The sequence below is a fragment of the Macadamia integrifolia genome, chromosome 11, assembly GCF_013358625.1.
Source record: "Macadamia integrifolia cultivar HAES 741 chromosome 11, SCU_Mint_v3, whole genome shotgun sequence".
NCBI classification, from domain to species: domain Eukaryota; kingdom Viridiplantae; phylum Streptophyta; class Magnoliopsida; order Proteales; family Proteaceae; genus Macadamia; species Macadamia integrifolia.
In genome coordinates this window covers 13662096-13674558 of record NC_056567.1, presented here as the reverse complement: position 1 = coordinate 13674558, position 12463 = coordinate 13662096, and the positions used below count along the sequence as shown (strand labels likewise).

Below are 12463 nucleotides of genomic sequence, written 5' to 3'. Positions count from 1 at the left end.
CGGGAATCCTTGTACGCTATAGGTAAGTGGGGAGAGGACGTTTGGCCTTGTTTCAAGGCATTTGTTTGGCATTCATTTAATTATATCTAATCTAGTCATGTCATCATGAATATGCTATATAGATTAGTCATTCCACACATTGATGTGCATATGTGTTATGTTTACTTTTCAAATACCAATTAAATGAGATGTTTATATGTTGAATGTGGACATCATGGTGTGTAATGCATTGATAGACTAGATGCCGTAGTCGGCTTGGAAACGAATGCATTGGTGGCCCGTGGAATGGGACACGGAGGCACTATGCAGTCGTACTATTATCATATAGGAGCATGCGGTATTAGGATTCTCACCATCCCGTGCTACGACCCTTCCCAACAGGGGTTAAGGTGTTGGGTTATCATTTGGGGGGAAGCAGGGGTCGCGGTTGTCGGACACTGTGGCGGTTAGGCATTACGCCCGGTGAGTCATGTAGGACAGTCGGCAACCCCGGTGGTACATTCAAGAGGGCCAATCGTACTGCTTTTAAATTGTTGGAGTCAGCACCTTTATTTTCAGTCATTTACATTTCTGTTGAGAGTCGGTGGACGGCATTGTCTTTACTTTTCCGAGTACTCACGGTGGGCCTTCTCTGGCAGCCCTATGGGCGTATCGCGGGAGGGAGTTCACGGCTCGTACCCGGAGTATACGAGCATTGTGGTTGTAGTAGCACTAAAACCGAGGACTTAGTAATGTTGCTTAGGTGGATGTGATTTAAAATGTATAGCATGGCATGTAGTGCATATGATGTGTTTTGATGTGTGGACTGCTGTGTGTGGTCCATCTTACTACTTACTGAGCTAGTGAGCTCATCCCACGTGTACACCCCTTTTTAGATGATTTTACAGGTCATACATCTGAGGAGCATGGGGTGGGTCCCACAGTCGAGTTTCCTGAAGAGGACTGGTGGACCCCTGAGGAGTTAGAGCACGGCGTAAACTGCTCGTGCGAGAGCTGTGCTGTGGGACAGCAGTTCTGAGGTCGTGCTGAGCTCCACTTCTGAGGCCGAGCTGAGCTCTTCCTTGTGATGCCGAGCTGGGCACAACCCTTGATGCCGAGCTGAGCTCCAGCCTTGATACCGAGCCGAGCTGTGTACTCTGATGGTTTTGACGATTTCCTGTATATACTTGGTATTTGAATCATATTCTTTTTGTGTACATATCATGCCTTCGGGCCCAAATGTATATAATTATTGTATCACAATTCGGGTATCAAGTATATGGGATTTATTCACAGGTAAAACTTAGTCTTCCGCTGATCTGATGAACTTATGTTAGTGTGCGTATGCTGTGGTGGAATACAGTATCTGATGATCCTGGCAGGTTTGGGTTAACCGGTGTTAACTCGGTCACCGCTCCAGTTCAGTGTGAACGGGGTGTGACATATACCATCCAGCATATGCACCATATTTTCAGCCGATGGGTCATACCACAAGAGTGGTGGAGTCATTCAAAAGGAACCTTCCACCTACATTCACTAAGGTGAGATGTGACCCTTTGGAACCAGACCGATGAATTCAAGAGATTGAGAAGATATTTGAAGTGATTGAGTACACTGATGCTCAAAAGATTATTTGTGTGGGGTTATAGTTTAAGAATGACGCCAACTCCTAGTGGCAAGCCTCAAAAGCCATATTGTTTACTACACACCTGGAACCCACATGGGAGTAATTCAAGGAGTTGTTCTTAGCAAATTACTACCCTTGAAGTTTTAGAGACCACAAGGAAGCAGAGTTCTCAACCTTGACTCAAGGAAGCAAGTCTGTCCTTGATTATCAGCAATAGTTTGAGGCCCTATTCTACTTTTCACCCCCTCACATGAAATCGGCTAAAGAAAAGGTCAAGAAGTTTCAGAAAGGATTGAAGGTATCCAGTGGCACAATACTTGAGTGAATCATCCCTTACACCTGGAGTGTGGAAGAGAGCGAATCCATATACGGATTTGGGTGGCCTGAGTAAGAATTTTTGTGGATCATACAGATTTGGTCCCTACAGGCCATCGGGTTATCCTCATTGACCTACTAGTGGGCCGCGTACTACATATTTTTGCCCAAATGCCAGTATGGTGCCCACAGCTATTAAGCCACATTGCCCTCCACTTGCTATGGGTTAGGCTCAGAGAGCTTCTGCTCCAGTTCAAGCTTTGCAGAACTGTTGTTTTAATTGTCATTCATATAGACATTTTACTAAAGATTACCGAGCCCGACCAACCTTACCAGCCAATCATCCTTCTAGATACAAACATGCTGTGACTCAAGGGAGTCAACCACAAGGAAGGATGTATGCTTTGTCAGCTGAGGAAGCTAAAGCTAGCAAAGAAGTGATAGCAGGTACAATTTAATTTGAGAACTGTCTTCTGGTAAATATTGATGACATGCTTTACTTATGTGCATTGCTGTATTAGGTGTCCTACCTATATCAGGTATACCAGCATATGTCTTGTTTGATTCAGCGACTCGCATTCATTTACATTAAAGAGATTTGCTGAGAAACTTGATATGACACCCAAGATATTAGAGCATAAGATGATAGTTAGTACACCTACAGGAGAAATTTCACAATTGAAGGAAGTATATGGGCCATGCACCGTTGAGATCAGTGGAAAGAAGTTAGATGCCCAACTCATCAAGTTCAATATGCAAAAATTTGATGTTATACCAGGCATGGATTGATTATCAACACATCGAGCAAGCGTGATGTGTGCTGATAAACAGATCAAGGTGATCAATAATGAAGGGAAGAAACTGATATACCAAGCGGATATGATAAAGCGGGCTAAGAAAGTCCTCATCTCCGCTCTACAAGCAGTGAAGTTATTGGAAAATGGGTGCCAGGGGTACTTAGCAACAGTGATTGATTTAGATACAAAGGTCACACCTCTAGAGGAAGTAGAGGTAGTTAAAGAGTTTCCAGACATATTTCTAGATGATCTGACTCAGCTACCACCTAACAGGGAGTTGGAATTTGCTATAGATTTGATTCCTGGAGCTACCCCGATGTCCAAGGCTCTGTACAGAATGGCACCAGCAGAATTAAAAGACTTGAAAGTACAGTTGCAAGATCTATTGAAGAAGGGATTCATATGCCTAAGTATATCACCTTGGGGTGCTCCAGTGTTGTTTGTTAAGAAGAAATATGGGAGCCTACGTATGTTTATTGATTACTAGGAATTGAACAAGTTAACCATCAAGAACTAGTATCCATTGTCATATATAGATGATCTGTTTGATCAGCTACAAGGTGCTAAGATATTTTCAAAGATTGACCTTAGATCTGGTTATTATCAACTCAAGATAAAGAGTTGTGATATACCAAAGACAACCTTTAGAACTCGGTACGGTTATTATGAGTTCTTAGTGTTGTCTTTCGGGTTGAACAATGCACTAGTAGCTTTCACGGATTTGATGAACCGAGTGTTTCATGATGTTTTTGACAAATGGGTCATTGTTTTCAATGATGATATCTTGATCTAATCAAAGTCAAAAGAAGACCATGTAAAACACTTAAGGATGGTACTACAGAGACTGAGAGAGCAACAGTTGTATGTGAAATTCAGCAAGTGTGAATTTTGGCTCAAACAGGTTGGATTCCTAAGACACGTGGTGTTTGAATATGGAATTGAAGTGGATTCAGATAAGGTAAAATCTATAGTAGACTAGAAGGTACCCAAGAGTGTAATAGAAATTAAAAGTTTCTTGGGTTTGGCAGGTTACTATAGATGCTTCATCGAGAAATTTTCTCTGATTTTAGCACCAATGACCAAGTTGACTAGGAAGGGTATAAAGTTTGATTGGTCAAAGGAGTGTGAAGAAAGTTTTCATGAGCTGAAGAAGAGGCTAGTGTCATCACCAGTGTTGACTATTCCTAAAGGCACGGGTGGAATGACGGTGTATTGTTTGAGATTTAAAATGTAACCGTAAGCGTACGGATCAGTGTAGCTAAGGGTCGAACACAGGGAGAGCAGCCACTTTATTTTTTATTTCTTTTAATAATGCGAAAGTGAACTGATTAATGGTTGTGATCTAATTCTAATTACCGTCCTAAAAATAACGTCCTAACCATTCGTCATCTAAGAATTTAAAGACGCAAGCCACGCAATTAAAATTAAATAAATAAATAACTGAAAATAAACAACCCACGCAATTAAAAATAAATAAATAAATAAAGAAAAAAAATGCTGAAATAAAAATAAAGTAAAAGAAAGGGGATAAAGCTAGAGAGAGACTCACAAGTAGGTATCTCTACTTAGCCCAAGGGATGCATCATAATATGAGCCTCCCTACTTGACCAGAGAGTCACTCTTACAAGGGTTACTCTACTTGGCTTTAGGGAAAGGGAGACAATTAAAATAAAAGCAATAAATTGATGGTTCTATGGCTAGGAGGGGCAAAGCCAACACATACACTAGCCATGAACCTTAGGGGAAAGGAATAGCAATAATGTAACGACTGAAAATAAAAATCCTAAATTAAGAAAGAAAAGGTAGTCAGAAGAGGGAATGAGAGGGGAGAGAGAAGACTACTGAAGGAGCCTACTTACTTGAATCAATGCTTGAACTTGAAAAAAAATTGCTCCACGGCTCGTGATCTTGTCACCTAGATCTAAGCCTAGAACTATAACTTAAAAAATTACAACTCAATTGCATAAATCATAAACATAAAAAGAACTGAATAAAAATAAAAGAGTGCTTGCATTAATTGACATAAAAAAAAACTATTACAAAAGTGATTAAAGCAAAAATAGAGAAGAACTAAAACCAAAGAGTGAGAGAGGGAGAGAGAGAGCAACTAAAAAAAAACTAGAAGAAGAATGAATTGTCTCCCCTCCTCTTACATGAGTTGTATTTATAGGGAATGGAGAGGTAGGGTAACAATTTTCTCTTTCCTAAAAGAGAGAAACCCACAATTGATTGTGAGATCTTTTGAGTCCAAAAGTGCTAAGATGGAGGAGAGAGAAGAGAGAAATAAATTTAGAGAAATTTTTTTTGCTTATTTTCTTTCCTCTTTTTTTTCTAAATTTTTTTTCTTCTTTTTCTCTCTCCTAGGGACGATTTTTTTCTTCCTTTGTGTGATTTGGACAATCTTTGGTGATGATGTGGAGGAGAGAGAATATTTGGACAATCTCTATTTCTCCCTTTTTTTTTCTTTCCTTTTTTTTTCTTCTCTTCTTGCTTCCACGATTTTCCTTGCTTCTAATTTGATGTGGAAATCCCCTCCATGCCCTTAGTGCTTTAAGTGAGTGAAAAGCAGAAAATCTTCTACAAAATTCTCTAAAAAAAACAACCATGAGATTCGAACTTGAGACCTCTTGGTGAGCAAGGGAATTTTGTACACCATAGCTCACCAACTACACTAGGTAGTTGTTGTTACCAAAAACCAATCTTCAATCAATTAAGGATGTAGTCCATCGATCCTTGTTGGTATTTGGAGTATTCCTTGTACCTTTGGGACAATTGCAAACGGGCTGGTTCTGCATCTCGGTTCAGTTCTGATCCATTATTCTTTTTCTGGCCCGAAAAGAATAATCATTTGTACGGGTGACCAAACGAATGTGTACTTTTAATTGAACACGTCCATCTTGCTCAGAATTTCGTCCTCTTCGCAACCATGAAAAGAAATAGGACCTCTTTACGTGTAAAATTGAAGATATAGCGCCCGATAGTCCTTAAGGCCTTGAAAATATAAAACCTGCAAAAAGAGAGTAAAACCCAAGGTAGCTCCATTCTAAATATGTAAAATGCATGTTTTACTACTCTAGATTTCACACATAAATGTGCTCATCAGAATTCCCCCACACTTAGACTTTGCTAGTCCTCGAGCAAAACAAAAAGAAAAAGAATAAAAATAAAAAAACCTAACTCACTTTCGTAGGAATCACGGTTGCACTTAGCATGTGCAACAAGCCTTTAAACCCCTAGGTCATCCCTAGTGGACGAGTTGTGTCTCGTGGGTGTTTGCAGTGAATATACACCCAAAATTCAGAATAAACAAATCCCAACTTTGGCTAAAGGTAAGGCTCATACCGATCCGGAGCAAAGATAATTTCTCTTACAAGGGACCCCCACACTTGAACTTTTATTACCCTTTATCAATTCCAGGCACTAGCATATTTCTTAATTTGGAACTCACCTCATCTCTTCCAAAACATCCTTATCTTAAGGCAAAACCACTTGTGAAGAAATAGGGAACCAATGACTAAGGCGTTGGAGTGTTTTTGACCAAACATGTTACCAAGCAATAATGACATTTGCACATTTTTTTTCTCTTTTTTTTTCTGCTTAATAAACTCTATTCTACTCCACTACTTTTGGCCTGAATGACATGGTGGAGCAAACACCAGACACCCAAGTTACTATGTAGCTTCGCTTTTTGCATATGTCCACAAAGGCAGTGATGCTAGAGTTACTTCAGAAGTTTCCTCCCAAGGAATTTCGATCAAGACACCACGCTTCCTGAGGCGCAATGCCCTGTCTAGTTCCAAAGGAATCAACTCTTATTCTTCTTTATACCAGATTTCTCATTTCATTTAAAATTGTGCATTTATCAACCCATGCCAAATTAAAAAGAAGGTCTCAACTCCAAATCAAAAGTACAAGGAACCCACAGACTTACATATGGTCCATCACCATAAAACAGGGGTCTCTTATTTTTCAAAAGAAAGTCCCATCTCAAGACACATGCTTGTTTCTTTCTTCTCAACAGGGTTTTATACGTTCAAAATGGGTACCTTCGTCAAAACTTTTATTTTCATACATCAAGCATCCGAATGGTCTGATCATTAGCTAAAAGCCAAAGTAGGACTTCATCCTTAGCAAGCTCAAAAATAAAAAGAAAAACAAACAAAACAAAGTGAAAGAAAAAAAAAACAAAAACTGGTTTCCCTCCCCCACACTTAAGTCATGCAATGTCCTCAATGCATGGAAAAAATTAAAAGCAAAGACAATGCAAGGGGGTCATACCTGATTAAAAATTAGTCATCAGTGTAAAGAGGTTCATGGAGATCCATGACCTCTTCACTACTAGTAGTGGGAAACTCGAGGAACGGTTTCAAACGCTGACCATTAACCTTCGAAATTACCCCTGTTCCTGGATTCAAAATCTCCACAGCCCCATGGGGATATACATTATGAACAATAAATGGGCCATCCCATCGGGATCTAAGCTTACCAGGAAAAAGATGCAATCGAGAGTTGTACAATAAGACCTTATCACCAATTGCAAAAGATTTACGCAGAATGTGTTTATCATGGAAAGCTTTGGTCTTTTCCTTGTAAATTCTAGAACTTTCATAGGCTTCATTCCTAAGTTCCTCCAACTCAGATAGTTGGAGCCTACGATGAATTCCCGCATCAGACAAATCAAAGTTAAGCTTCTTAATGGCCCAAAAGGCCTTATGCTCCAACTCAACTGGTAAGTGACAAGATTTCCCATACACCAAACGGTAGGGAGACTGGCCAAGGTCAGTCTTGAATGCAGTCCGATGGGCCCACAAGGCATCAATGAGCCTAAGGGACCAATCCTTACGGTTGGGATTAACAGCTTTCTCCAAGATTTGTTTGATCTGCCTATTAGACACCTCCACTTGGCCACTAGTTTGGGGGTGATAAGGGGTAGATAACTTATGAGTGACCCCATACTTTTTCATTAGGGCCTCAAAAGGCCGATTACAAAAATTAGTACCCCTATCACTAATTATTGCACGTGGTGCACCAAAGCGGGAAAAAATGTTCTCTTTGAGAAACTGGACCACCACTTTGTGGTCATTAGATTTACAAGGTATGGCCTCTATCCATTTAGAAACATAATCAACGGCCAAAAGTATGTACAAATTCCCAAAGGAATTAGGGAATGGTCCCATAAAATTGATGCCCCATACATCAAAGATCTCAACTACCAAAATAGGGTTGAGGGGCATCATGTTCCTTTTATTGATACGGCCAAAAGACTGGCAGGCAGGGCAAACCTTGCAAAAATCAAAAGCATCTCTAAAAAGAGTGGGCCAATAAAATCCGCATTGGAGAACCTTTGCGGCAGTCTTCTTAGGCCCAAAGTGTCCACCACATGCATGATCATGACAAAAAGAGAGAATAGAATGTTGCTCATGATCAGGAACACATCGTCGGATAATCTGATCCGGACATATCTTAAACAAATAAGGATCATCCCAGAAAAAGTGCTTAACTTGGGAATGAAACCTATACTTATCTTGGGTGGACCAGTGATCCGGAGTCACACCTGAAACTAAGAAGTTGACAATGTCAGCAAACCATGGTTCACTAGACATTGCAAATAATTGTTCATCTGGAAAGTTCTCGTTGACTGGAGAATCAACAGTGACTGGAGAATCAACATCAAGGAATTGGGAAGCCGGGATAAATGGTCTGCAACTAGGTTTTCAACTCCTTTCTTATCCCTAATTTCTAAATCAAACTCTTGCAAAAGTAAAACCCACCTAATGAGACGGGATTTGGCATCCTTCTTCTGAACTAGGTATCTGAGGGCAGAATGATCAGTATACACCACCACATGTGAGCCAACTAAGTAAGACCGAAACTTTTCTAATGCAAACACAACAGCTAAAAATTCTTTTTCAGTGGTTGTATAATTGAGTTGTGCATCATTTAAGGTCCTACTAGCATAGTAAATGACAGTGGGTAACTTATTAATCCTTTGACCTAAAACTGCTCCTATGGCAAAATCTGAAGCATCACACATCAGTTCAAAAGGTTCAGTCCAAATAGGTGGTTGAACAATGGGTGCATTGGTCAACTCCTTCTTAAGTTGTTTGAAGGATTCTAGGCACTCTTTAGAAAGCTCAAAAGTTTGATCTTTGGCAAGTAATGAGGTGAGAGGTCGGGCTAAATGACTAAAGTTCTTAATAAACCTTCTGTAGAAGCCTGCATGCCCTAGAAAGGACCGAACATCCTTAACAGATTGAGGAGGTGGTAAATTATCAATTAAATCCACTTTGGCTCTATCTACCTTAATTCCCTCCTTGGATATGACATGGCCTAAAACAATACCAGATTTAACCATAAAATGACATTTCTCCCAATTCAAAACCAAATTCTTAGATATGCACCTTTTCAAAACTAGGGAAAGATGATGAAGACATTCAGAATAGGAATTCCCATGAATTGAAAAGTCATCCATAAATACTTCTAAGAATTTTTCGACCATGTCAGAAAAAATGCTCATCATGCATCGTTGGAACGTAGCAGGGGCATTGCAAAGCCCAAAGGGCATACGCCTGTAAGCAAATGTTCCATATGGGCATGTAAAAGTGGTCTTATGTTGGTCCTCTAAAGCAATTGGGATTTGGTTATAGCCAGAATATCCATCAAGAAAACAATAGTATTCATGTCCAGCTAACCTCTCTAACATCTGATCAATGAATGGCAATGGGAAGTGGTCCTTCCAGGTTGCCGCATTTAACTTCCTGTAGTCAATGCACACATGCCATCCTGTTTGGACACGGGTAGGGATCAACTCATTATTGGCATTAGGAACTACAGTCACACCAGACTTCTTAGGCACTACGTGAACTGGGCTTACCCATTGGCTGTCAGAAATAGGATAAATTATTCCATGATCCAAGCACTTTAGGATCTCTTTCTTAATAGCTTCCATCATCACTGGGTTAGCTCTTCTTTGGGGTTCCGTGGATGGTTTGGAATCCTCCATAAGATGTATATGATGTTGCACAATGGAAGGGCTTATACCCTTGATATCAGCCATGGTCCAACCTAGGGCTTCCTTATTATCTTTTAACACTTTAAGTAACTCCTCTTCCTGGCTAGAAGTCAAATTTGAAGAAATTATTACAGGAAGAGTCTGGTCAAGCCCTAGGAAAGCATATCTCAAATTAGATGGCAACTCCTTAAGATCTAGCTTAGGGGGCTCAACTATGGAAGGTTTGGGAATGGAATTGGAAAGGGGTCCTAAGGGCTCCACAAGTGTGTGAAGACTCAAGACTTCAGAAAAGAAATTTTCACTATCATCATCCAACTCATCCATACACTCTTGGAATTCTGAATCAAAATCAATATCAAAGTTGGTAACTAAATCATCAGAAAAATCCAGAAAATCCTCAAGCATATTGATCTCTTCTTCCATATGTGGTTGCTTGCCAATCCTAAACATGTTAAACTCAATAGTTTGGTTACCAAAAGATAATCTTAGGAAACCATTTCGGCAATTGATTAATGCATTACTGGTAGCCAAGAATGGTCTTCCTAGAATTATTGGGATCTCATCCTTGGTTGAGAAGGGCTTAGTATCTAACACAATGAAATCAACAGGGAAAATAAATTCTCTCACCTTTAGTAAGACATCCTCAACCATCCCTTTAGGAATCTTAACAGACCTATCTGCCAACTGAAGAGTAGTTTCAATGGCTTTCAATTCTCCCAATCCTAGTTGCTTGTACACATGTACAATGCCTATGACACAAGATATGGTAGGGCTCCCTGGATCCTTATACTTGGCTGCTATAGGATGAGTAATTATGGAACTAATGTTACCTGCCAAGAACGCCTTTTTGGGCACACTAGTGATACGTTTGTGAGTACACAAATCTTTCAGTACCTTTGCATAGGCGGGGATCTGGGATATGGCATCCAAAAGAGGGATGTTCACTTCTACCTTTTTGAAGACTTCTAAAATTTTATCCATGGAAGCAGACTTCTTTTTGTGTACCAAGCGATTAGGAAATGGGATAGGATGAACATAAGGACTGTTAGGGATTTGCCCCTGTTCAGAAGAATCATTTTTGGTTTCCTCACCCAAATCATCTTTAGTTTCAGAAAAATCTTTAGGTTCATCAGACGAACCTGGAACAAGAGACACACTTGTGTCCTCAATTGAAGAAGAGTTAACAGGAGTAATAGATGGGGAAGATTTAGGAACGCTCTGTAGGTACTTTCTACCACTCCTAAGGGCATAAACAACATTGCATTGGTTAGAGGGCCCTTGTTGAGTCTGACCTTGTACTATATTCAGTGGTGCATTAGTTGGTCCTTGTGAACTAACAGGCTGAAGATGCCTAGGGTTAGGCTCTGGTTGACTGGGTAAAGTTCCTTTCTCCCTCTCACGCATAATTGAAACAACTTGAGTGAGTTCTCTTGTAAGATTTTGATGGCTTGTCATGAGGAGGGCCATATTTTTTTCCAAGTCACTAATTCTACTTGCCTCTCCAGTGTTGGTAAACCCAGGGGGTTGCTGATAAGATGATAGGAGAGGGGCCCTAGGAAAACTCGCCTGAGGTCCTACATTTGACCTAGGAAAAGTATTTTGGGAAAAAGATTGTTGTGCAAAGGGAGGCCTTTGGAGTCCAGGTTGACCTTGATTATAGAAATTGGAAGGTCTTGCTTGGTTGCCCTGATTCCAAGAGAAATTTGGGTGATTTCTCCATCCTGGATTGTAGGTGTTACTATATGGATTATTCTGGTATAAGGCATTAACACTATCATTAGAAGTGCCCCCAGAGGTGTTGGGGCATTCTTCTATGACATGTCCAGAGGATTGGCAACAAACACAAATCTTAACCAAATTGACTGATGATGGCTCTCTAGGAACAATAGCCTCAATCCTCTTGATTAGGCTATCCAAATGGGCTTCCTTGGCTACTATCCCATCCACAAAATATCCTTTTCCTCCTATGGTTCTTTCACTCTCTTGGGTTGATTCCCAATCATGGGTTTTGTCAGCTAAGTCAAGTAAGAATTCCCATGCCTTTCCTTCATCTGTAAAGGATGTGAATCCCTCAGGGCACATACACTCTATCATTTGTTTAGTTGGGTAATCAATACCCTCATAAATTATTTGACATAAATGCCATAGGTCTAGGCCATGGTGAGGGCATTCTTGGAGTAGATCCTTGAATCTCTCCATAAGTTTGGAAAATGACTCACTAGGCTTTTGCCTAAACTGAAGGATATCACTTCTAAGCTTATTGGTCTTGTGAGTTGGGAAAAACTTCTTAAGGAAGACAACTGTAAACTGTTCTCATGAGGTTATGGAATTTGTGGGTAACCCATACAACCATTTCTTAGCTTGGTCTTTCAATGCAAAAGTGATAAACCTAAGCTTAACAGCATCATCATAAAGCTGTTGGATCTTAATTAGAACACATACCTCTTCAAATTCCCTTAGAAATAGGTATGCATCCTCAGAGGTCAACCCATGGAAGTGGGGCAACATAGTGATGTATTGAGATTTGAGTTCAAAATTATTGCCCTGGGCTTGTGGTAGAACTATGCAGGAAGGTTGGGCTGTTTTAGCAGGGCAGAACCTATCTTTCAGAGATTTAGGTGAAGGGTTTTGCTGTTGGTCTCCCATATTGAAGGGTTTTAAAGAGAGCAAACGTATAGGGTCACTACTTGTTAGATCTCTTCTTTCTAACCGATTCTTAGTATTACGTACCCA

At 40.2% G+C, this 12463-nt stretch overlaps 1 non-coding gene across 1 annotated transcript; it reads left to right on the top strand.

Annotated features, from left to right (window-relative positions):
- Positions 1 to 11882: 11882 nt before the first annotated feature.
- Positions 11883 to 11989, top strand: LOC122094512. The gene has a single exon (XR_006144827.1). It is a non-coding gene; the product is annotated as a small nucleolar RNA R71 (small nucleolar RNA).
- The last annotated feature ends 474 nt before the right edge of the window (positions 11990 to 12463 follow it).